The sequence below is a fragment of the Panthera onca genome, chromosome C1 (genome assembly GCF_046562875.1).
Source record: "Panthera onca isolate mPanOnc1 chromosome C1, mPanOnc1 haplotype 2, whole genome shotgun sequence".
Taxonomy (NCBI): domain Eukaryota; kingdom Metazoa; phylum Chordata; class Mammalia; order Carnivora; family Felidae; genus Panthera; species Panthera onca.
Window position 1 is genome coordinate 196,956,442 of NC_138346.1, and position 25,349 is coordinate 196,981,790.

The 25,349-nt window shown below is 43.3% G+C and overlaps 1 protein-coding gene and 1 long non-coding RNA gene across 5 annotated transcripts in view; one reads left to right on the top strand and one right to left on the bottom strand.

The window, feature by feature from the left end:
* Positions 1-11,645, bottom strand: part of ZBTB8A (zinc finger and BTB domain containing 8A) — a 70,141-nt gene extending 58,496 nt beyond the window's left edge. For 2 of the 3 annotated variants that reach the window (XM_060625049.3, XM_078452104.2), the window contains exon 1: positions 11,519-11,645. The gene's annotated coding sequence lies outside the window, so the exon portion shown is untranslated. The remainder of the gene's footprint in view (positions 1-11,518) is intronic. The other variant, XM_060625051.3, reaches the window with a different exon arrangement.
* Positions 11,569-21,256, top strand: LOC144617276 (uncharacterized). 2 transcript variants are annotated; one of them, XR_013557660.2, is made up of 5 exons: positions 11,569-11,655; positions 15,282-15,368; positions 16,163-16,374; positions 18,272-18,317; positions 20,748-21,256. It is a non-coding gene; the product is annotated as an uncharacterized LOC144617276 (long non-coding RNA). The 2 variants fall into 2 exon arrangements; XR_013557659.2 differs by lacking the exons at positions 18,272-18,317; positions 20,748-21,256 and adding an exon at positions 17,606-18,020 and having other exon boundaries at positions 16,163-16,369.
* Positions 21,257-25,349: the final 4,093 nt, after the last annotated feature.

The window sequence follows — 25,349 nt, forward strand, 5'->3', positions numbered from 1 at the left end:
CTACCATACATTTTCTTGTGGCCCGTAAAATGCTAACTTATACAAAGGTGGACACAGAAAAAAATGTGACTGAGTCCATCATATTTGTACCCAAAGAAAGTGATCTTCCCAAAACCCCAGGGTACATGAAGATAGCAAAACTCCATTCTCACTGGGCAACTAGTTAATTTTTTTTTTTAACGTTTATTTATTTTTGAGACAGAGAGAGACAGAGCATGAACGGGGGAGGGGCAGAGAGAGAGGGAGACACAGAATCGGAAGCAGGCTCCAGGCTCTGAGCCATCAGCCCAGAGCCCGACGCGGGGCTCGAACTCACGGACTGTGAGATCGTGACCTGAGCTGAAGTCGGATGCTTAACCGACTGAGCCACCCAGGCGCCCCTCTGGGCAACTAGTTAAAGCTACTCTAACTAGCTGTTGTAGACCTGCCCTAAGGAAGAGCTATTCTTTAAAAACAATTGTTGCCATTTTCCCTTTCAAACGTTACCTCATTAATTATGCTCTAGGAACCTGGGTGTTTGCTATTCAGATTTTCTTCGGCTTCAGCTAACAGATCATTGACAAACTAAGATATTTAAAGTTACACCCCGGTGATTTCATATACATATACACTGTGAAAGGATTCCCTCCATCTAGTTAATTAACAAATCTGTCACCTCACATATCTGTCATTGATTTTGGGGGGTGTTGGGGTTTGTTTTTGTTTTTGTTTTTGCTTTTTGGTGAGAACATTTAAGTTCTACTGTCACAGCAAATTTCGTTATCAAGTATAGTCACCACATTACACTACAGATCTTCAAACCTTATTCACCTTAGAGCTGAAAGTTCCTGCCCTCTTACCAACCTCTCCCTATCTTCTCTACCCTCCAGCCCCTCACAACCACTTTTCTAGTCCATTTGTACAAGTTTCACTTTTTTTTTTTTTTTTGAGATTCCACATTTAAGGGATAACATGTAGGGGCGCCTGGATGGCTCAGTCGGTTGGGCATCTGACTTCAGCTCAGGTCATGATCTCATGGTCCATGAGTTCGAGCCCCGCGTCGGCTCTCTGCCGAGAGCTCAGAGCCTAGAGCCCGCTTCCGATTCTGTGTCTCCCTCTCTCTGACCATCCCCCACTCACACTCTGTCTCTCTCTCTCAAAAATAAATAAACATTAAAAAAAAAAAAACTTTAAGTGATAACATGTAGCATTAGTCTTTCTCTATCTGGCTTATTTTACTTACCATTAATGCCCTCTGGGTCCATCCATGCTGTTGCAAATGACAGGATTTCTTTCTTTTTCATGGCTGAATGTTATTCCATTTTACGTATCTGTATCTGTATCTATATCTATATCTACATGTATATCTCACATCTTCATACCCATACATTTGTTAACACTGAGCTTGTTTTGTTATTTTGATTTTTAAACTATTACAGAGATTTCATGAGAATAGGATCTATACTCTCCATAAGATTTACAATCTGAAAGTTAAAATTTTAGTGTTTAGGGGCACCTGGGTGGCTCAGTCAGTTAAGCGTCTGACTTTGGCTTAGGTCATGATCTCATAGTTCGTGGGTTCGAGCCCCGCGTCGGGCTCCGTGCTGACAGCTCAGAGCCTGGAGCCTGTTTCGGATTCTGTGTCTCCCTCTCTCTACCCCTCGCCCACTCAAACTGTCTCTCTCTCTCTCGAAAATAAACATTAAAAAAATTTTTTTTCTAGTTTTAGTGTTTAGGCTTAGGATACTATTTTAATGTACGTATTAAGAAAGTCTTAAAAATAAAAAAAAAAGGCCTTAGATAAAATTATGGCCTTGTTTGGTTTGCTAGTATCTTCTTTTTTTCTTTTTTTCAGAGAGAGAGTGTGTGTGTGCGAGTGGGGGAGAGGGGCAGAGAGAGAGAAATAATCTTTTTTTAAACATATTTCTTTCATTGATGGGGGGTGGGAGGGAGGGCAGGGTGGGTGATGGGTATTGAGGAGGGCACCTTTTGGGATGAGCACTGGGTGTTGTATGGAAACCAATTTGACAGTAAATTTCATATATTAAAAAATAAATAAAAAAATAAAAAATAAAATAAAATAAAACCAAAAAAACCCCATATTTCTTTCAATGTTTATTTATTTTTGAGAGAGAGAGAGAGAGAGAGAGTGCAAGCAGGGCAGGGGCAGAGAGAGAGGGAGACACAGAAGCCGAAGCAGGCTCCAGGCTCTGAGCTGTCAGCACAGAGCCCCACGTGGGGCTCGAACTCGCGGACTGTGAGATCATGACCTGAGCTGAAGTTGGATGCTTAGCCGACTGAGTCCCCCAGGCACCCCAAAAGATAGATAATCTTAAGCAGGGTCCCACGCTTAGTGTGAAGCCCCGAGCAGGGCTTGATGCAGTGCTCGATTCCACAACACTGCCAGGATCATGACCTGAGCCAAAATCAAGAGTCCCATGCTCAACTGACTGAACCACTCAGGCATCCCCCTCCCCACCTTTTTTTTTTTTTTTTTTTTTGGTTTGCTGGTATCTTCTGTTGATGGAAACTACATTGTAGATGTAGATCTTGAAATAAAGCTTCTCCCAAATATCCTGGAACCATAAAAACCTTATGTTGCACCTTATCCAACAGAACCAGTGAGACAGAGGGAACTGAAGCAGACACAAAGGTATTTGCTGTACCCTCGATGGTTCAGATGCTGCTGAGATCCAAGGAAGGATTCAACAGCAGTGGAGACTTTCTGACGGGTTAGGGAAAAAAAAAAAAAAAGGGAAAGAGAGCAACTTCAACCTTTGATTGAATACTTTCACCCTGTTCTGAACTCCACATAGCTCTATATGCTTTCTTCTCTAATTTTCTTAAAGCAAAACTCTTTTATTCTATTTTTATGAGAAGGAAAGATCCTCAAACCGAAAGGATAAATGTATTTATTCAATACATATTTATTGAGCACCAACTCTTTGGCAGTCTCTCTCTGACTCTGGGAGTACAAAGATGATGACACATCAAAGGTCAGTGCTCTGGAACACCACACTATCTATGGAGACAGAGAGTCAGAGAAAGAGAGAGACAGCGAGGAAGAAAGAAACTTTTTTTCATGTGTTATTTATTTTTGAGAGAGACAGAGACAGAATGCGAGTGGGTTGGGGCAAAGAGAGAGGGAGGCACAGAACCTGAAGCAGGCTCCAGGCTCCCAGCTGTCCGCACAGAGCCCGACGCGGGGCTCGAACTCACAGACTGCGAGATCATGACCTGAGCCGAAGTTGGACGCTTAACCGACTGAGCCACCCAGGTGCCCCTTAAATTTTTTTTTTAATGTTTGTATTTATTTTTGAGACAGAGCAAGACAGAGCATTGAGCAGGGGAGGGGCAGAGAGAGAGGGAGACCGAGAATCCAAAGCAGGCTCCAGGCTCCGAGCTGTCTGCACAGAGCCCGACGCGGGGCTCTAACTCACAAGCTGTGAGATCATGACCTGAGCCAAAGTCGGACGCTCAACCGACTGAGCCACCCAGGCACCCCAAGAAAGAAACTTTTAAATAAAGTCACAACACAATGGAAAAAATACCATAAAACCTTGGATTGCGAGTAACTTGTTCTGCTGGTGTTCTGCAAGACGAACAAACATTTCTAATAAATGTTAACTTGATAAGCGAGCGATGTCTTGCAATACAAGCAGTACCTGACGCTGAACATCCCATGATCACAACCGAATCAATGGTTCTCATCTCTCTCTTGCGCACTCTCTCTCTCTCACTGTGGGATTGTGGGTGATCATCTCCCATGCTCAGATGATTGGTCTCAGGCCGCAGTGTTTGACAGCAATCAGGGATTTTTCAGAACGTTGGGAGGTGTCCACAACAGGCACTAGTGTATTTTTTGTCACTTCAAAGCACCTGTGGACAACAGTCCTCTGCTTTTCCATACAAAAGTAAGCTTAGGAATGCTTTGCTTCATTCTAGGTCAGGCTGCCTGCCGATATAGACCCTCTCCTCTGCTGCCTTATTGCCAGTTACATTAAATACAGTAGATGACAAGAGTTTATTAATAGTGTACTGTAGTCAGCATCTGTGTGAGCGTATACAATGGCCCCCATGCAGAAGAAGGGTGAAAAGAAAGGCGGTGAGAAGAAGGAGATGATTATGGTGGAAGTGAAGAAGGAAATCACTGAGGAAATCACACTCACGAGGCATGTGAGTGGCCAAAATTGCAAGATTTGATGTCTATGGCTGCATCTCCTCTGCAGAAGAGGAGGAGAAAAAGGAGGAAGAATCCCTCACTTCAAATGAAATTAGGGAGATGTGTAAAATGTGGGAAACAGTGCAAAATTTTGTAGGAAAGCACTACCTGAATAAGGCAGTAGCAGTGGCAGTGATGAATCCGTTTAAAGACAACGCAATGTCACATTTCTGTGAAATCCTCAAACGGAGGCAAAAGCAAGTGTCACTGGATAGGTTCCTTGTTAAAGGTGCGTGAAAAGAAAAAGATTCCATTGAGCCAATAGATAGCAGTGATTCCGTCAGTGATAGTGAAAGTCGTCCTCCACAATAACCCTCCTCTCTCTTGTCTCTCTCACACCAGCCCTGAAGGTTTTCAGAGGTAAGTGCAGGTTAATTTGTTTATTTGTCTTTATATTTTGTACTTTCTTTATTATTTGGAGGAGGAGTAAAAGTTCATTCATGAAAAAGAGGACACAAAGGACATTCCAGATACAGCACCAAGGGCAAAGGCACAGGCAGGTATTCAACAGCATGCCTTCTTCGGGGATGATAAAAATGTTGCTGTGGCTACAGACTTAAGGCCTGTGGAGGGATAGTGGAAGATAAAAAGAGAAAAGCATGTAAGCACCAGATCCTGAAGCGCCTCCACTTTTGCAGGTTCGGGGCACTTTTGAAGGATTTTAAGAAGAGTGACATGATTGTAGGTCTACCAGTGACTGTGTGACTTACACATCAGTTTCTTCTTTGTAAAATGAGGATATTGACTGTTAAGAGGCTCTAAGGAAGTCTGTTAAGAGGATTAAATAAGATAATAGCTAAGATAAATAAGATTCATAGAATAAGAAATAAATTAAGACAAATAGTAACAAACACATAAAGATATGTTTAACATCATTGGCCATTAGGGAAATGCAAATCAAAATCACAGTGAGATACCACTTCACATCCACTAGGATCGCTACAATACACACACACACACACACACACACACACACACACCCCACACAAGTGTTGGCCAGGATGTGGAGAAATCAGAACCTTCAGACACTAATGTGGGAATGTGAAATGATGCAGCCATTTTGGAAAGCAGTCTGGCAGTTCCTCAAATGATGAAACATAGGGTTACCATGGGACCCTGCAATCCCATGCCTAGGTATGTATCCGAGAGAAATAAAAACATATGTCCCCACAGAAATCTGTATACAAATGTTTATAACAGCATTATTCAGAATAGCTACAAGGTGGAAACCCAAATGTCCACCAAGGGGAAAATGGAATATGCATACAATGGAATGTTATTCAGCCTTAACAAGGTTTGGAGTATGGGTACATGCTTCCAATAGGGATGAACCTCGAAAACATGGGGTGCCTGGGTGGCTCAGTTGGTTAAGCCTCCGACTTCAGCTCAGGTCATGATCTCACGCTCTGTGGGTTAGTCCTGCATAAGGCTCTGTGCTGACAGCTCGGAGCCTGGAGCCTGCTTTGAATTGTGTCTCCCTCTCTCTCTGCCCCACCCCCGCTCACACTCTGGCTCTCTATCAAAAATAAATAAACATGAATGAATGAATGAATGAATGAATGAATAAGGGGTGCCTGGGGGGCTCTGTCAGTTGAGCATCCCACTTCAGCTAAGGTCATGATCTCATAGTTCTCGTGGAACCAGGCCTTGGGCTCTGTGCTGACGACTCAGAGCCTGGAGCCTGTCTCAGATTGTCTCTCTCTCTCTCTCTCTCTCTCTCTCTCTCTCTCTCAAAAATAAATAAACATAAAAAAAAAAAGAAAACATTATGCTAAATTAAAGAAGCCAATCACAAAAGACCACCTACTATAGGATTCAATTCCTATGCAAGTCCAGAATGGGAAGATCTAGAAGACAGAGAGTAGATAAGTGGTTGCCTGGGGCTAGGAGGAAGGGTTGTGGGGAGGGGGATGGGCTGAGTGGCCTTAGAGCTAAAGGGTAGAGGGTTTCCTTCTGAGGTGAAGAAAATGTTCTAAAATGGACTATGGTGGCAGTTGTACATATCTATGAAGAGATGAAAAATCATTGAATTTTACCCTTTAAATAGGTGAATTTTATGGTATACAAATTGAATTTCAATAAAGCTATTTTTAAAAATTACTTAATCCAATGACTCCACTCCTAGATATACACCCAAGATAAATACAAACATTTGTCCTCAAAAAAGCTTGTACACAGATGTTCACAGAGGCATTATTCATAATAGCTCAGACATAGAAACAACTCAAATGTCCATCAGCTGGTGAATGGATAAGCAGAACGTGACACATCCATACAATAGAACATTATTAGGCCAAGAAAAGGAACAGAAGCACTGATACTTGCTACAACATCGGTGAACCTTAAAACCCTCTAGCCAAGTGAAAGGAGCTAGTCACAAAAGACCATATATTTTATGATTATATTTAAATGAAATGTCCAGGGGAGCTTGGGTGGCTCTGTCCGCTATCCTTCGGCTGGGGTCATGATCTTGCAGTCTGAGATTGAGCCCCATGTCAGGCTCTGTGCTGACAGCTCAGAGCCTGGAACCTGCTTCGGATTCTGTATCTCCCTCTCTCTGCCCCTCCCTCTCTCCCTCTCTCTCTCCCTCTCTCAAAAATAAATAAACGTTAAAAAAATTTAATAAATGAAACGTCCAGAATGGGCAGATAGGGACAGGCCAGGTTAGTGGTTGTCACAGGACTAGGGAGATACAGCAATGGAGAGTGATGGTTAATGGGTATGAGGTTTCTTTTTTTTTTTTTTTTATTTTTTTTTTATTTTTTTTTTCAACGTTTTTTATTTATTTTTGGGACAGAGAGAGACAGAGCATGAACGGGGGAGGGGCAGAGAGAGAGGGAGACACAGAATCAGAAACAGGCTCCAAGCCATCAGCCCAGAGCCGGATGCGGGGCTCGAACTCACGGACCGCGAGATCGTGACCTGGCTGAAGTCGGACGCTTAACCGACTGCGCCACCCAGGCGCCCCAAGGTTTCTTTATATTATGGTGAAAATGTTCTGGAATTTGAGGGTGGCAACGGTTGTGCAACTCTATGAATACACTACAAACCGCTGAATTACATACACTTTAAAGGGTGAATTTTATGACCTGTAAGTTATACTTCAATAAAAATAGCTTGCAAGAGAGAGAGAGACAGAGAGAGAGAGAGACAGAGAGAGAGACTCAAGCAGGCTCTTAGAGAGAGAGAGACAGAGAGAGACAGAGAGAGAAAGAGTGAGCGCAAGCAGGGGAGAGGGGCAGAGGAAGAGAGGAAATAAGGGAGGGAGGGAGGGAGGGTGAGAGAGAGAGAGAGAGAGACTCAAGCAGGCTCTTGAGAGAGAGAGAGACAGACAGAGTGAGCACAAGCAGGGGAGAGGGGCAGAGGAAGAGAGGGAATGAGGGAATGAGGGAGGGAGGGAGGGAGGGAGGGAGAGAGGGAGAGGGAGAGGGAGAGGGAGAGGGAGAGAGAGAGAGAGAGAGAGAAAGAGAGAGAGAGAGAGAGAGAGAGAGAGAGACTCAAGCAGGCTCCATGCTCAGCACAGTGCCCAACTTGGGACTCAACCCGGGGCTCAATCCCACTACCCTGGGATCATGACCTGAGCCAAAAGCAAGAGTCCGACGCTCAACTGACTGAGACACCCAGGCACCCCCAAATGGCTAATATTTGAATGTTTACTTGGTACTGTTCTAAACACTGTACACATCTTATTGTGGTCCTCACAACAGCCTCAAGCTGCGATCCACGGTGCACACTGTATAAAGAAACCGAGGCATGTGGAAAATTTTTAAAAACTTCCAACTGGGGCGCTTGGGTGGCTCAGTCGGTTGAGCATCCGACTTCAGCTCAGGTCATGATCTCACGGTTTGTGGGTTCAAGCCCCGCGTCGGGCTCTGGGCTGATGGCTCAGAGCCTGGAGCCTGCTTCCAATTCTGTGTCTCCCTCTCTCTCTGCCCCTCCCCTGTTCATGCTCTGTCTCTCTCTGTCTCAAAAATAAATAAACGTTAAAAAAATTTAAAAAAAAAAAAAAAACTTCCAAGATTGCACAGAATCAAGTGAACAGAGACTGGAATTCTGGCTGACTGACCCCAAACCAAGAACCCTGAGTTTTGCAGTCTTCTGCCCAGAGAGTATGCACAAGACCCAACCTGCAGCTGGGGCTCAATAAATATCAGGTATTATTGTTACAATGATTCCATTTGTATTACCAGAAGAAAACTTGAGAGGGCATGGAAGAGAAAAGGTGGGAGAGGCAGGCCCAGGGAGACCAATTCAAAACCTTAACACTATGGTCAAAGCAAGACATGGTAAAGGGACTAAACTAAGGCAGTAGAGACATAGGCAAGAGCAAAAACAGCAACTTTTACAGGAAAATAGGAATTGTCCTATAAATTGGGTTCAGTTACAACTTGGTAACATTTACATCCACAGGACATTAACATAACCTACATTCATAACTGTACTCACATCATTAAGAAAGCTTTAAGTTACTTTCAAAATATGTGATTCAGTCATGGAAATGGGTAATATGTTTCAAATTTTCTTCTCTTGGTAGATTGACCCTATAAATTGAAACAGCAAATTACATTAATTCATGTGGGACATCCAAAATTCAACGAAATATTTTAGATATCTAAAAAAGAGATAGAGTTAAATATCATAAAATCCTAAGAATATTAAAGAAATCTAGATTCCCAGTTGAAAGATCTTTAAACAGGTGAATGGAAAAGTCAATTACATGTTTTAGGAACCAAAGTCCAAATGTCCTTGGAATAGAAGGAAAAAACACATATTTTATGATTGAAGATTTAGGTAACAAGTACAGTCAATTAAGACTGTGGGCTAGAAGACCATCTCTTTTAAGACATATAATCATTAATGTAGAATTTAGTGTGTCCGTCAGGGTCACCAAAATAAATCTCATTAGCCTCCCTAGCAAAAATCCCTGAGTCAAAGAATTTGGGCTAACTAGCATGGTAATTGTATTCTTTGGTGAATGAACATCTTTTAACCCTGGTAAGATTTAGAATGAAGTATTAAAATGTTTAAGAAAATCAAAACCATAGCTGGGAAAGTCTCATTGAGAAGTTGGCATTTAAGTCCAAAGGAGGTGAGATAGTCATGTGGTATCTAAGGGAAGAGTGTTCCAGGCAGATGAAGGGCGAAGGCTCTAAGAAGGAGCAGGCAAGGAGGACTGGAGGAACATTAAGGAGGGATGGAGAGAGCAATGAGAAATGGAGTCAGAAAGGAAGGGGAGATTGTGCGGCTGGAAAGACATCACGGGACCAACTTTTACAAGGCCTTGGCTTTTACTATGAATAAGATGGGGAACCACTGAAAATGGGGAGGCACTGACCAATTCTGAACAAAGAAGTGACAAAAACTTCCCTCGAGAGGATCAAAAACTTACACCAAATCCTTTAAATATTATATAAACATATAATTATATCACTGAAAGGGCTAAACCTATTAAACAGAAACCCAGTTTTATTATAGGAAATAAGACTGAAATTATATAGGATGAATCAAGTATCAAGGGGTCAGAAATTAACATGACCTGGAAAGAGCCCAGGTTTTCAGGATGCCTTCTGCTGACATCTTAGAGTCTAATCTACCCATGCCTATTTGCCCAAGGGCTGGGGGTTAGATTCTCCCTTCCCGTTTACCACTGGTGTGGCCAGGGAGATTCCCAGAAATAGATACCTGATCACCGGTTATCAGTGAAGAGCTCTTGCTTCAGGGGTGCCACAAACCCATCCATATTTGCAGCTTAGGGAAGATAACCCTAGAGAGGAACTTTGAGCCTTGGTTCTTCTGCTGAGGATTTTGGAGTTTTTTCTCTGATAAAGATCAATTAAGGTTTTTAGAGCAGGAAAGCAAAGTGACTGACTTGCTTTCCAGAAGACTCTGGAGGTGCCTTTAGGAGGGAATGAAGAACAAGAACAGGAGGCAAGGGCGTTGGGAGGCTGCCATCGTTCACCTTCTGGTTTAACGGTTACATTCTGCACATAACGCATTTCCTCATCTGGAAAGTATAATAACCATCGACCTAACTGGGTTGCTGTTTTATGTGAAATTAAGTGAAATAATTCATATAGGTGAAGGCACTCCATTTACTAAATAAAGTTCCACAAATAGAAACGTTTATTGAGAACAGAATACTGACGTGTGTAGTTAGAAGCCCACTAGGTGGGAATCTACTGCTTCCAAAGACGTCTTAAATGAAAACTAACACAAAATGTTACATATCGATTACATCTTTTTTTTTTTTTTTTTTTTTTTTTTTTTTAAGAGAGAACGAAAACCTAACACTTCTTGGAAAGATGTGGAGTCTGCCTAGGAGCACAATCAATGCTAAACAAGCGCATTTGAAGGGGAAGGGGCCAAACCACTAACTTACAAAAGAGGCAGTCTACACATGGGTAGAAGGTGCGTTTGTGCGGTTCCGTCATAAGCCAATAATTATGGCTCAATATGTGTTAGGTGTAGCAAGTCTGCCTCGGTTCTGAGCCCGGATCTGTTGCATCACGACATAAAACCAAAGGATGGAAGCTGGAGGAGAAACTCGGACTACTGCCTAGGGAGCCACCTTCCCGAGGAAGCGCCCGGGACGCGGGGGAGCAGCTCCGGGACCCCGGCCCGCCCGCCCCCCGCCGCCCCATTGGGCGGGCCGCCCGTCACTCGCCCCGCAGCCCGAGTCCGACCGGCCGCCGACCCTCCGGGAGTCCGCGGCGCCCGACGGCTCCACACACGCCGGGCACCGTCCCCGCGCCGCCTTCCCGCCGCCGCCGCCGCCGCCGCCAGGAGGCTCCGCGCGCCTTCCCGCCTTTCCCCGCGCCGCGGTCGGGCCGGGCCCGGGCGGGCGGGCGGCGGGCGCGGGCGGCGACGGCGCGGCCATTGTCCCGCAGCCCCTCCCGGGCGCGCAGGAGGGGCTGGCCGGGCGGGGCGGCCGGGCGGCCGCGGAGAAGGGCGGCCTCGGGGTCCCGAGCCGGTGCGCCTCGGCGCCGCCCGCCTCTTCTCGCGGGCCGCCGCCCCGAGGCCGGGGGCCCCCGCCGCCAGCCGCCCGCGCCGCCTTTGTGACCGTCCCCAGCCCCTCGGAACCGGCGCGCCGCCACCACCGCCGCCGCCGCCGCCGCCGCTGCTGCGCCCGGGGCTGCAAATGGCGCCCGCCCGCCTCTGCGCCTCCCGCCGCTCTCCCGGCCCGGGGACGTCTGGGGGCGCCGCGCCCGGGCCGCATCCCGCCGCCGCCCGCCCTCCGCCCGCAGCGAGGCTCGCGGCCCGTCCCGGCAGCCCCGACGCCCCGCCCGCCCTCCGCCCGCGCCGCGCGCAGCCACTTACCGCGGGCCGCGGCGCACCGGCCGGTCGCGCGCGCGGGCTCGGGGAGGATTCCTGGTCTTCGGCGGGGGAAATACCCACTTTCGAAGCCGCTCCTTTGCGCCCTAAAACAAGTAGCCCCAACGTGAGAGAAACAAAAGGTATTTGCTGACGTGGGCGTTGGACAGAAACGCCCGAGGGCTGGGGACACAATTAAAGGGGCAACGCACAGATTTCAGGCACCAACCAGCAGCTTCGCCCACTCCCCCTGCCCTAGCCTACACCCCGCTGCACCCTCCAGAGGCTCTGGGGTGCCCAGGTTCCCTGGCAGTTGACTACAGAACCATTATTCAGGCAGGAGCTTAAATTTTAAAATTGTACTTTACGTTGAGAAAGGCGCCTCCGGAGGGCAGAAGGGCTGGATTTCTAGGATCTGGAGAATTTGGTTTAGGAAAGAGGGAGGGATTTAGGCGTGCCCACAATTACTGTATAAGTACATGTGACATTATTGTACTTAAGTTTAGCAACGTCAAATATAAGCGATTTCCACGGAATTTTGCCTTTTATTGAGGCACTTGTCTTGGTCGGGGATAACCTTTTCTAAACCTCTACAGGTCGCAAGCATTTTATTTGAAGAGGAAAACCCAGAGAGTCTGAGATATGAGAAAATAATTCTCGCTTAAGTTCAGAGAAAATATAAAAGTAGTAAAAATAGCAGGTTTTGTGTTTTCGAATACAAAGATTCATTGGACATCAAGACTTTCCGGGGACGTATTTATGACCCTAAGTACAAACAGGTTAAATATTTGCTAAAAATCTTAAATCACTGAATTTTCACTGCAACTGCAGAAACATGATTTCTGCAGAAACATGAATTCTGTAGATTAGTTTCTAGTTCCTTATGCTGGGTCAGGTACTGAAAAGCACCATGATGTAATAAAACTGGGGGGCGGGGGGGAATGTCAAAACCTTTAGTTTTTCGATGGCTTCCTCTCCTACGTGATAGTCATATCAGGCAAAGTTTATTGCCTTGGTTCCAACAACAATTAGCTATGCATTTTGAGGATCATATGTTCTATGAGAGGGATACAGAATATCCACAACCAACTCTTAACGTCACTAACCTATTACTCTAGAGGTGTTTTGCTATTTAGCTGCATATCCTCACACTCTGAACAGGTAAACGGAAACATGTTCAAAAAGCACTATAAGTTATTAGGAGGGTTGGATGTACTCAAAGTACTCTGCAAGCATCCCCAATGAAAACTCGCCAAGAAAGACCTGGGCATTTTTATAGCAAAAGGTTTTATTTCAGCCTTCGTTCATTAAAACATGCAAAGGCATTCTACAAACTTGTTCCTCAAGAGAGCACGTCAGGTGGGTGATAAACTCTTTGTTCCAAGGAAGAAGTAATGGGAATTTTTTTCCCCTCACCTTCTTTCCCCCTCCTAGCTTCTGAAACTTGTTTATATATTTGGAGAATTCCTTACGTTATAATTAATTGGTGAGAGGTAGATTCTGCCTTCTGCAATAGAATCTGGAAGTGCCAGTGTCTTGCTCTCCCAGAATCCCTGCAGCTAGGACAATGCCCATGGACTACACTTTGATAATCAGATGCATGCACCAGGGACTTTGAAGAGGGAGCTATGACACCAAGAAGCAGGAACCTCAAAGAAGCTTTTCGTGCAGTGGTAACAGCTACAGCAAGGTAGTATCTCCAGGTGCTGTCGTGGCAGGACTGTTAGTGGCAGCATCCACATTATCCAAGGTTAGTGCTATCAGTGGTGCCAGCTGCCACGTCTCCGCTTGCTGAGAGCAGTTGTTGGTATCCTCACCAGGCCAGCCCTGTGGTATGATTTGGCTATTGTTTCTGCCTGCTTAGTGTAGACTCCAGCCCCTGTGCTCTGCTCTGCCTGGAACTCTGGGAACTTTTAATCCATTCATTTCTGCTTAAATCAGCCAAGGCCAGTCTGTGTGCAGCTAAGAACCCTGACTGGTACAAAATGTTAAGAAGGCATCTGGACATATGGCATAGAGCTTACTAGATACAATAGTTAGGGATAAAGTGTTGTCACTGATGTCACATGGATGGGAATTAGAACCATGGATCTGGATAGAGAGAGAATACACAGTGAGAAGAGAGGAAGAAGACTTAGAACCAACCTGCAGCCGCTTCATCACCCAATGGCTGGTTAGAGGAAGATGAAATTGCAAATGACACCAAGAAGCAACTAGAAAGGAAGGAAAAGGCCTGGGATAGGGTGGTGTCATAGAAACTAGGAGAAGAGCAACTCAAAAATGAAGAACTAAACAATAGTGTTAAATACTTCTCTTAACAGTCTAAGAGAGGGGCGCCTGGGTGGCTCAGTCGCATAGGCGTCCAACTCTTGATCTCGGCTCAGGTCGCGATCTCACGGTTTGTGAGTTTGGGCCCCAAGTCAGACTCTGCGCTGACAGTGTGGAGCCTGCTTGGAAGTCTGTCTCCTTCTTTCTCTGCCCCTACCCCCCTTGTGCTCTCTCTCAAAATAAATAAATGAGCTTTAAAAAAAAAAAAAAACCCTGTCCAAGAAAGTGTCTATTAGATTTAATAACTTGGAGATCATTGACTTCAGAGACTTAAACTTGAAAGAAAGGAGTAAAATCCAGATAAGAGGAATAAGTAGGGGATTAAAAAAAAATAGAGATGATGAGAACAGACAACTCTAGAGAGAGCTGGGTAGAAAGGGTATGTTCCAGTGCTGTGTAACAAGCCAACCCAAAACTCAATGGAATAAAAGCTATATCATCATGCTTACGGACGGATTCCACGGATCAAGAATTGGACAAGTGACAGCAAGGATAACTGGTCTGTGTTTCACGATGTCTGGAGTCTCAGCTGGGAAGACACAAATGGCTAGGCGTGACTCGAACTGCTGGGAACTGGAATCATCTGGAGGGTTCTTCACGCACAGGCCTGGCACCAAGATTGGGATCACTTGAAAACTGGCTCTGCTAGGACTGCTACCTGAAGCACCTACACATGGCCTCTCCATGCAGCTTGGGCTTTTCGCAGCATGGCATCTGGGTTCTGAGAGGAAGTGTTCTTTCAAGAGAGCCTACCAACATGGAGTATCCAAGAGAACTAGGAAGGAGCTGTGTGATCTTTTATACCTATCAACAGAAGTTACATTGCCTCACTTGCCATATTCCATTGGGAAAAGTAGTCACAACCTACCAAGATTCAAGCGGAAAGGGACATAGCTGCTATCTCTTAACAGGAAGAATCTCAGAGAATTTGGGGACATGTTTTGAAACTACTGCAGGCAGGGGCTCCTGGGTGGCTCAATCGGTTAAGTGTCCAACTCTTTTTTTTTTTTTTTTTTAAGTTTTTTAAATGTTTATTTTATTTGAGAGAGAGAGAAAGCATGAGCAGGGGAGAGGCAGAGAAAGTGAGACACAGAATCTGAAGCAGGCTCCAGGCTCTGAGCTGTCAGCACAGAGCCCGACGTGGGGCTTGAACTCACGAACTGTGAGCTCATCGCCTGAGCCACCCAGGCACCCATAAGTGTCCAACTCTTGATCTTGGCTCAGGTCATGAGTTCACAGTTCATGAGATTGAGCCCTGTGTTGGGCTGTGCGCTGACAGCCCGGAGCGTGCTTCAGATTCTGTGTCTCCCTCTCTCTCTGGTCCTTCCCAGCTTGTACTCGGTCTCTCTCAAAATAAATAAATAAACATTATATATTAAAAAAAAACTATTATAGAGGCACCTGGGTGGCTCAGTCAGTTGAGCATCTGCCTTCTGCCCAGATCATGCATGATCTTATGGTTCGTGAGTTTGAGCCCTGCATCGGGTAAACGTGAGCCCTCATCGGATGAACGCGAGCCCTGCTTCAGGTGAGCAAGAGCCCCATTTCGGGTGAGCCCCACTTCTCCCTCTCTCTCTCTCAAATAAGTTAAGTAAGTAAGTAAGTAAATAAATAAATAAATAAACAAAACTATTAGCAAAGAGAGAGGGTATTAGCTAGAAGGCAATATGGTAAAAGACTTAAATGTGTTTAAATGCTAATGGAAAGCGTGAAAACAAAAGAGATTAAATATACAAGAAGAATAATAGTGGCTGAATTTGTGTAACTGAGGGAGAAAGAGATCAAAATCTCAAACAGAGGAACAGCGCCTAGATAGGAAAAGTGAAAACTCCACTATCTCCATTGGAGCTAGAGGGCAAGGACAAGAACATGGATAGTCATGGTGGTTTTAAAATTTTTTTTTATGTTTATTTTTGAGACAGAGAGAACAGAGCATGAGCAAGGGAGGGCAGAGAGAGAGGGAACACAGATCAGAAGTAGGTTCCAGGCTCTGAGCTGTCAGCACAGAGCCCAACACAGGGCTTGAACTCACAGACCGTGAGATCATGACCTGAGCCAAAGTAAGACGCTTAACTAACTGAGCCACCCAGGCGCCCCTAGTCATGGTGATTTTTGAATGCTTACATATTCTTTGGCACTGTTCCCTTCAAGACGTTAATCCTAATTCCCCTCTGCATGAGTGTGAGCTGGACTTAGTGACTCACTTCTATAGAATAGAATAAAGTAGAAATGATAGTGTGTGATTTCAGAGTCTTGGTGATAAAAGCAAAACAGCTTCCTGCTTGTTCTTTCTCTGTCTTGGATCTGTTGTTCTGGGAGAAGCCAGTATCCTCAGGTGTCCATGGAGATGAACTGAGGCTTTCTGCCAACAGCCATGAGAGTATGCCACCTTGGAATGGATCCTCCAGCCCCAGACAAGCCTTCAGCAGACTGCAGTCCCAGCTAACAACTTGAGTGAAACCTTGCAAGAGACCCTGAGCCGGAGCAACCAGCTAACCTGCTTCCAGATTCCTGACCCTCAGAAATCTGGTGAAGTAATTAATATTTGTCCTTTTAAGCCATTAAGTTGTGGGGGCAATTTGTTATGCAGCAATAGATAACTTATACACATTGTCATACCTAAAAATGCTACCATAACAAAAACCTAAAAAAATGTGACTTTGGAACTGGGCATTGGGGGAAAATGGAAGGACTTTGAAAGATGAGTGTTAATGAAACTTGACTCTTTCAAAAAATATTAGAGTCCTGATGGCCTTTGAGGAAGCTGCCAGTGAGGGCTTAAAGGAAAGCCATACAAATCTGATTGGACACTGAAAGAAAAGGGGTCCTTGTGATGTGTTGGCAGAAATTTAGCAGCACTATTGCCTGCAGTAGGGTGAAAAGTGGAAAATGTACCTAATAAATCAGGTAATCTAGCTAAGGAGATTCCCAAGCAGAATGTTGAAGGGGCTGCCTGGTCTCTTCTTGCTACTTGTAGTAAAATATGAAAGGAAAGAGGTAAGGTAAAGGAAGGACTATTTGACAAAAGGAAGCCAGAACTTTCTGGTTTCCAGAACTTTCTGGAAAATTCCTAGCCTCTCCAGGTGGCAAATGGTGCTAAAAGTAAGAAATGGCTTCTGAGCAAATATTAAATCCAGGAAAACACAGTCCAAAGGTGAAGTGAAGGGAGTAGCATTAAAATCCTTTGCCAAGATCTAAGAAAAATTGAAGGTATTACCTCAGAGTATTGTTCATTTAGGTAAAAAGCCCTTTAAAGATTTAAGGGTGTTGGGGCGCCTGGGTGGCTCAGTCGGTTAAGCGGCTGACTTCGGCTCAGGTCATGATCTCGTGGTCCGTGAGTTCGAGCCCCGCGTCGGGCTCTGTGCTGACAGCTCAGAGCCTGGATCCTGTTTCGGATTCTGTGTCTCCCTCTCTCTGACCCTCCCCCGTTCATGCTCTGTCTCTCTCTGTCTCAAAAATAAATAAACGTTAAAAAAAATTAAAAAAAAAAAAAGATTTAAGGGTGCGACTCAGGGACCCTCATTTAAAGAGTTGGATTCCTTTTTAAGTTTATTTATTTATGTATTGAGAGAGAGAGAGAGAGAGAGAGAGAGAGCAAGCAGGGTAGGGGCAGAGAGAGAGAGAGGGAGAGAGAGAAACCCAAGCAGGCTGTGTTCTCAGTGCAGGAGCCCAACTCAGGGCTCAGTCCCACGAACCATGAGCTCATGACCTGAGCCCCTCAAACAGTACAATTCTAAGAAACTTAAGCTTATTGTTCCTCAACAGAAGCTCAAGGCAGAGAAGGGTTTATCTTGAAGAGCTTTGTGAGGATACCTTTTCTCTAATGGAGTGAACCTCAAGAAGATTCGCGAGAGCCCCATGTTTTTCAGAAGTGTTTGGAAGAACGCTGCCCACTTGGACTGAAAGGATCAGAGGCAATACAAAATGAAAAGACACCTTCTGACCCCCAAAATTCTGCTGGTAGAATGCAATCTGTGAAAACTACATAGTTGCGGGGCGCCTGGGTGGCTCAGTCTGTTGGGCGGCCGACTTAGGCTCAGGTCATGATCTCGCGGTCGGTGAGTTCGAGCCCCGCGTCGGGCTCTGTGCTGATAGCTCGGAGCCTGGAGCCTGTTTCAGATTCTGTGTCTCCCTCTCTCTGACCCTCCCCCGTTCATGCTCTGTCTCTCTCTGTCTCAAAAATAAATAAACGTTAAAAAAAAATTTTAAAGAAAACTACATAGTTGCAAATTGGAATTGTTTTCCATGCAAAAGGAAGGATGACTCAGAGGGCAGAATCAAGAGCCCAGAGAGTAGAACCAAGAGCCATGGATGATTAACCCCAGGCCTTGAGTTCTAATCAAGGAATTTCCAACATTTGTCCAGATAGATTTCAGAATTACTATGGACCAGTGATTGATTTGCGCCTGCATTTTCATCCCTTTTGAACAGGAATGTCCATAGTGCTTATCCCAGATGTACCACGACTGCCAGTTGGGTAAGCATGAAACAGATAACTTTTCTCTTTGGTTCCTGGGTCTTCAGATCAAGAGGGACCATCCTCAAGGAGCTGTATTTAAGGAACTATACCCTTGGGAGTTACTGTAAGATGTGGATTCACATGAGAGACTGGATGACATGAAAATTTTAACTAATCCCTAAATATGAACAAGGGATTAATGGGCAGAAAGGAAGGGTATATATTTTCTGAATTGGGGTGATGGTTTATTGGTCATTGATTCATTGAATTAGATTTGGCTGAGAGTGACAATCTAAAATAACAATGGCTTCAACAAGACATGAGTTTATTTTTCTCTCACATGAAAAACCTGAAGGTGGATGATTCAAGGCTAGTATAGGAGCTCCATTCTCTGAAGCCTTCAGGGAACCAAGCCTGTTACCAAGTTTCTGTTCCACCATACCTAGCATGTGGCCCTAATGCTCCTATTCTAAAATGGACCGCCAACTCTCAAAGAAGATAGAGAAAGGAGAAGAATGGGTAAAAGGCATATATTTGCTGTCACTTAAGGAAGATTGCTGGGATCTGCCACATCACACTTTCATTTACATCCCATTGGTCAGCAGTTAGTCACGTGGTCACATCTAGCTGCAAGAGAATCTGGGAAATACGGTCTTTACATGGGGTAGTAATATGTATAGTTAAACATTCTCTTACTAAGGAAGAATAAGAGAAAAGATGTTGAGGGACCACTAACAGTCTCCTAGAGTCAGTATTGTTACTTGTAGAGAATAGAATCCACGCAGGGTACTTTAAACTGAAAGAGCTTTTTATTAGACAACATTGTGTGATTTATGAATATCCCGGTGGGCCAGAGAATCATGCTTAGATGCTGAAAGTTCAGGACAACATCAACATGAGAAACTCCCAACCACACCACGTGACTATTGTCATAGGATCCCAAATGCTGCCACCACCTAATACTATGACATTAGGAATAGACATTGAAATCTCTGCCAAGCTGCCCCAGAAGAACCAGCCCCTTCAATCTAGGCTTGCAAGAATAACTAATACACCCAGAGCCATGGCTTTTGCCTCACATTTCTCCTTTCCTCCATTTCAGTCTCACGAGGATGCATCTATTTGAAAAATAACTTCAGGGGAGTCTGGGAAATGTAGTTTTTAGCTTTCCAGCCTATGCAGTATAGGAAGGAATACAAGAAGGGGATTGGAGAGTGTGTTAAATGAGCCAATACACAGTATATGCCACAGTCCATCATTTTGTATACTAGTTATCCGTACAAACTTACCATACTTAAATTAAAAAAAAAAGTAACAAAATATTCCCGCCTAATATAATTCAACTGTCATAGAAAAAAAAATTCTCATTATCTCAGTGAAAGGGAATACCCAATGACTCATGAAGAACTACATCATTCTCAGAAATATTCATGTCTTATCCATTAAATCATAATATGATATTCTGTAACCAAGAAAGAAAATGTGTATAGTTACTACAGTCCTTGTTTCTAAAACTAGTCACAGGGAATAGTTGGTATTTATAATTTCCTTCCTCTCCTTCCTGTGTTATGTCCCATAATATGTTTTGTCTTTTATGATTTGTTTTTTACTTTAAGTCCTATTTTGTTACATATTAGGATTATTGCCTTCTAGATTCTTTTGATTTGTATATGCCTGGCATAGCTTTTTCTTTTTTAATATATTTTGGAGAGAGAGAGAGAGAGAGAGAGAGAGAGAGAGAGAGCAGGGGAGGGGCAGAGAGAGAGGGAGACACAGAATCCAAAGCAGACTCCAGGCTCTGAGCTGTCAACACAGAGCCCAATGCAGGGTTTGAACTCACAAACCATAAGATCATGACCTGAGCCAAAATTGGATGCTTAACCTACTGAGCCACCCAGGCACCCCTGGCATAGCTTTTTCTATCCTATTTTCAACCTTTCCATTTCTTTTAAGTATATGCTTTGATAAATTATATTGTTGGATTTTTAAAAGCTAGTCTGAGAATTTCAGCCTTTTAGTTTTGAATTTAATGCAATTATTGTATTTGCAGTTAAGATTTACTTCTGTCATATTTTACATTTGCTTTATGTTTTATTCCTTTTATTCTATTTTTACTGTTCTCTTTAGTCTATTGGTTAGATTGAGTTTTCTTCTGATTTAAAAGTTATATATTTATATTTTGTTCATGTTGTGGTTGTCTTTAATTTATTACCTATATTCATGTTTTTTACTCCTGTGAATAATTAAATGTATCAATATTTATTTCTTCACCTTAATAAGAAAGTACTTAAGCATATGCTCAGCTCTCTCTTTTTTTTCAGAGAATTGATATTATTTGTTATAGATGTGTTTTCTCTTTTCACCTTTTTTGATACAACCCCTTTTCTTTAAAAACAAAGATAAACTTTACAAAAGTATTTGAATACTCTCTCTCTCTCTCTTTTTAAGTAAACTCTAGGCCCAACATGGGGCTTGAACTCAGGACCCCAAGATCGAGAGCCACATGCTGTACCGACTGAGCCAGCCAGGCACCCCAAAGCCCTTGAACACTCATATTGCTCCAATCTCTTGGAGCATCTCTGGGATTTGTATCTCATCTCAAGTTCTTTCTCCAATACTGTTTTCAATGTTTGTGTGGCAAAGCTTCCAAAGCATTGTGTACCGGGAAATATTTTTATCATGCTCTAACATTTGAATGACAATTTTACTGAATATAAAATTCTAGAATCAAAGTTCTCTTCCTTTGATACTATAAAACATATCGCTCTATTCTTATCTTGCATCCAGTGTTGCTGTTAGGTAGTATGATACCAACTCACTCTTTATCTTCCCATAGAATTCTTTTTTTTTTTAACTTTTTTAAAAGTTTATTCATTTCTAAGAGACAGTGAGTGGGGGAGGGGCAGAGAGAGGGAGACACAGAATTCAAAGCAGGCTCCAGACTCTGAGCTGTCAGCACAGAGCCTGATGCATCATGATGATTAACCAACTGAGCCACCCAGGCACCCCTCTTCCCATAGAATTCTTCTTTTACAATTCCCTTACAATTTTCTCTTGTCTTTGATATTCTTGCATTTTACATTTGATAGTCTTATATTTTGTTATAATGTGTCTAAGTGTAGATTTTTGTCTTAATGCTCCTGTTTGGCACTCTATGGGTCCTTTTAGTCTAAGACCTTTCATCCTTCTTTAATTCTGGGAAGGTTACCTTCACTATTCAAAAAATAATTTATTCCTCTCCATGTTTTTTCGCCTGCCTTCTGGAACCCCTAATTTTTCAGATGTTGGCATTTTTATTCCTGTTCTCCATGTCTCTTGACTTCTTTTTATATTCCTTATCTTTTTGTCCTTTCTTGCTATCTTATGGAAAGTTCCTCAATATGATCTTGAAATTTACTAATTTTTCTTCAGTCACATCTATCCCTCTATTCTATCTTTTGTGTTCTTTCTATTTTCAATTTTCATATTTCTTCTTGGTTCTTTTTTATGATTTCTCATTACCTCATATGTTAATATAATCTGTTCTCTAAGTATTTTTATCATCCTTATTTTAAATTTTTTATTTTATTCCAATAGTTCTTAGATTATATATATATATGTACGTGTGTGTGTGTGTGTGTGTGTGTGTGTGTGTGAAAGAGAGAGAGAGAGACAGAGACAGAGAGATTCAGTTTATTGTTTCTCTCATACTGGTTGTATATTGGCTCATGAATTCATGTCCCCTGAAAGTATTGGCTATTGTGTCTGCTAATGAAGTGCTTCTCAAACTGTGTTGAAGAACCAGATTGTTTTTGTTTGTAGGCATCTTTATTGTATAAAACTTCTTACATTTTTTCACTTACTTTCACTTTCTGTACTTATTACAGACTGGGGACATCAGTCTGTGAACCACACATTGACCAGTATTGTCCTAATGCACAGTGGAAATGGGTATTGGTTCAGAGTGATATATTGTATTAGCCTTTCCAACTATTCCCTTCTTTCATTCTGAGAGGATTATATGTCACCACCCATTGCTGTGTGATGTTCACTGCCTCTCTGGAGACAGAGTGCAGTTCCCGAACCCATTGTCTAGTTTGGTTTTGTGACTTGCCTGGGCCAACTGAGTATGAACAGTGACAGCATGCCAGTTCTGAGCAGGAGCTTCAGGGCACATCATATGTTTCCACCAGTGCTCTTGTTCTTCTTCTCTGCCACATAAATATGTGATCCAGGGGCGCCTGGGTGTCTCAGTCATTTGGGCGTCCGACTCTTGGTTTCAGCTCAAGTCATGATCTCACAGTTTGTGGGTTCAAGCCCCGCATCAGGCTCTGCACTAGCAGCACAAATCCTACTTGGAATTCTCTCTCTCCCTCTTTCTTTCTGCTCCTCCCCTGCTTACATGCTCTCTCTCTCTTTCTCTAAATAAAGAAATAAACATTTTAAAAAATAGTGTGAGCCAAATAGGGGCTGCTTTTACAGCCCAACCTGGGTCCCAGAGTGAGGTGCTTTGAGCCATGGAAGCTGACCTATAATCACCAACTTGTAAAGACAGCAAAAAATATATGTTGGTGGTTGTAAACCAAGGGTTCGCAAACTACAGCCCATGGGCCAAATCCAATCTACTGTCTGTTTCTGTAAGGTCCATAAGCAAAGAATTTTTTTCTTTTTTGAAAAGTTGAAAAGTAATATATGGTCCATAAGTCATATATTAACGAGACTTACACCAAAGGAACCAAGAACACACAATGGAGAAAGGGCCATCTCTTCAATAAATGGTGTTGGGAAAACTAGACGGCAAAAGATTGAAACTGGACCATTATCTTCTATCATACACAAAAATTAACTCAAAATGAATTAAAGACTTCAGTGTAAGACCTAAAACCATAACACTCCTAGATGAAACTGTAGGCTGTAAGCTCCTTGACGTGGGACTTGGCAATGACTTTTTGGATTTGACCCCAAAGCCAAGGTGTCAAAAGCAAAAATAAACAACTGGGACAACATCAAACTAAAAAACTTCTGCACAGCAAAGAAAATGCTCAAGAAAATAAAGGCAACCTACTGAATGGGAGAAAATATTTGCAAATCATATATCTGATAAGGAATTAATATCCAAAATATATAATGAATTCATACAACTCAATAGCAAAACCAAAAACCAAAAACCAAAAATCAAAACCGGTCTGACAAAACCAAACCAATGGGCAGAGGATCTGAATAGAAATTTTTCCTAAAAAGGCACATGGGTGGCCAACGAGTACATGAAAAGGTGCTGAACATCCGTCACGACCAGAGACATGCAAATCAAAACCACAATGAGACATCACCTCACTCCTGTTAGAATGGCTGTTACCAGAAAGATAAGAAAACAGGTGTTGCTGAGGATGTGGAGACCAGGGAAAGTTTGTGCACGGCTGGTAGGAACGTAAACTGGTGCAGGCACTGTGGAAAACAGTATGGATGTTCCTCAAAAAAACTAAAAATAGAACTACCATATGATCCAGCAATTCCACTTTAGGATATTTATCCAAGGAAAACGAAAACACTAACTTGAGGAGACATATGCACCTCACGTTCATTATAGCATTATTTACAATAGCCAAGACATGGAAGCAACCTAAGTGTGTCCATGCACGGATGAATGGATAAAGAAAATGTGATGTGATACACACACACACACACACACACACACACACACACACACACACAGGAATATTATTCAGCCATAAAAAAAGAAGGAAGTTTTGCCATTTGCAACAATCTGGATGGGCGTTGAGGACATAATGCTAAGTGAAATAAGTCAGAGAAAGACAAATACTATATGACCTCACCTATATGTGGAATCTAACAAAACAAAACAAATTCATAGATACAGAAAACAGATCGGTGGTTGCCAGAGGTGGGAGGTGGGGTGGGGGGCAAAATGGGTGAAAGGGGTCAAAGGTTACGAACTTCAAGTTATGAAATAAGTCATGGGACTGTAGTGAACATGTGGTGACTGTTGTTAATCATATTGTGTATTTGAAAGTTGCTAAAAGCATAAACCTTAAAAGTTCTCAGCATGAGGAAAAAAAAATGTGTAACAGTGTGGTGATGGGTATTAACCAGACTTACTGAGGTGATCATTTTGAAATATACACAAATATCAAATCCTTATGTTATACACCTGAAACTAATATAATGTTACATGTGAAGTATATCTCAATAAAACATGATCAAAAGAAGGATAAGATTTGGGGCATAAAAACCATATGAAGTTCAAATTTTAGTATTCATAAAGTTTCATCAGAACGTAGGCACACTTGCTTGTTTGCATATTGTCTACTGCTGCTTCCTTGCTCTAAGGGCATAACTGAGTCGCTGCAACAGACACCATATGTCCCACAAAGCCCAAAATATTTACTATCTGGCCCTTCACAGAAGAAGTTTGCCAGCCTCTGTTGGAAGCCACAGCGATTTTGAGGTTGGTTGTTACTGGAGCAAAAATGACTAATGTAGTCGAAATGAGTTTAAGGAGAGGGAAGGGAGTAGCTTCAGAGAAGGGAGTGCCAGGCACCACCAAACTGCTCTGGATCCTTCCCATTTGCTGTCACTGTGGACCGGCAGCCCTTCTGAGCTTTTACCTTTCAACTCCTTAGCAGAAGCAGCATTGGGATAAGGTATCCTCTTAGCTTGTAATTCCTTAGCCTTGAGTATTTGGAGGAGAGGCTGGCAGAGAGAGTGCTCACGTGCTGTAGTCGGTTCACCCCCATCTTTAATCCCCCAGCAGGAGTTGGCAGCGCCCCCATATTAGTCTTTCAGTACTGGCAGCCTGGGTTTTTGCTCTCCGCACTGCAGCCTGAACCTGTTGGAAATATTTTTATTTCTTTGGGCCCTACTCAAAGTTGTCAATCCTTTGGATTACTTGGTAGGTGGATCAGAGCAGTTGGAGAAGGTAGAGGGGAACACATGCATTCTGCTATGTTTTCCTAAATGGAAGAGAAAGAGTTGGGGTAAGAGCCAGGAATTTTGTGTACCCCACAGCCTATTTTATCTATGCTGTAGACAGTAAGGAGCAAGCATTACCAA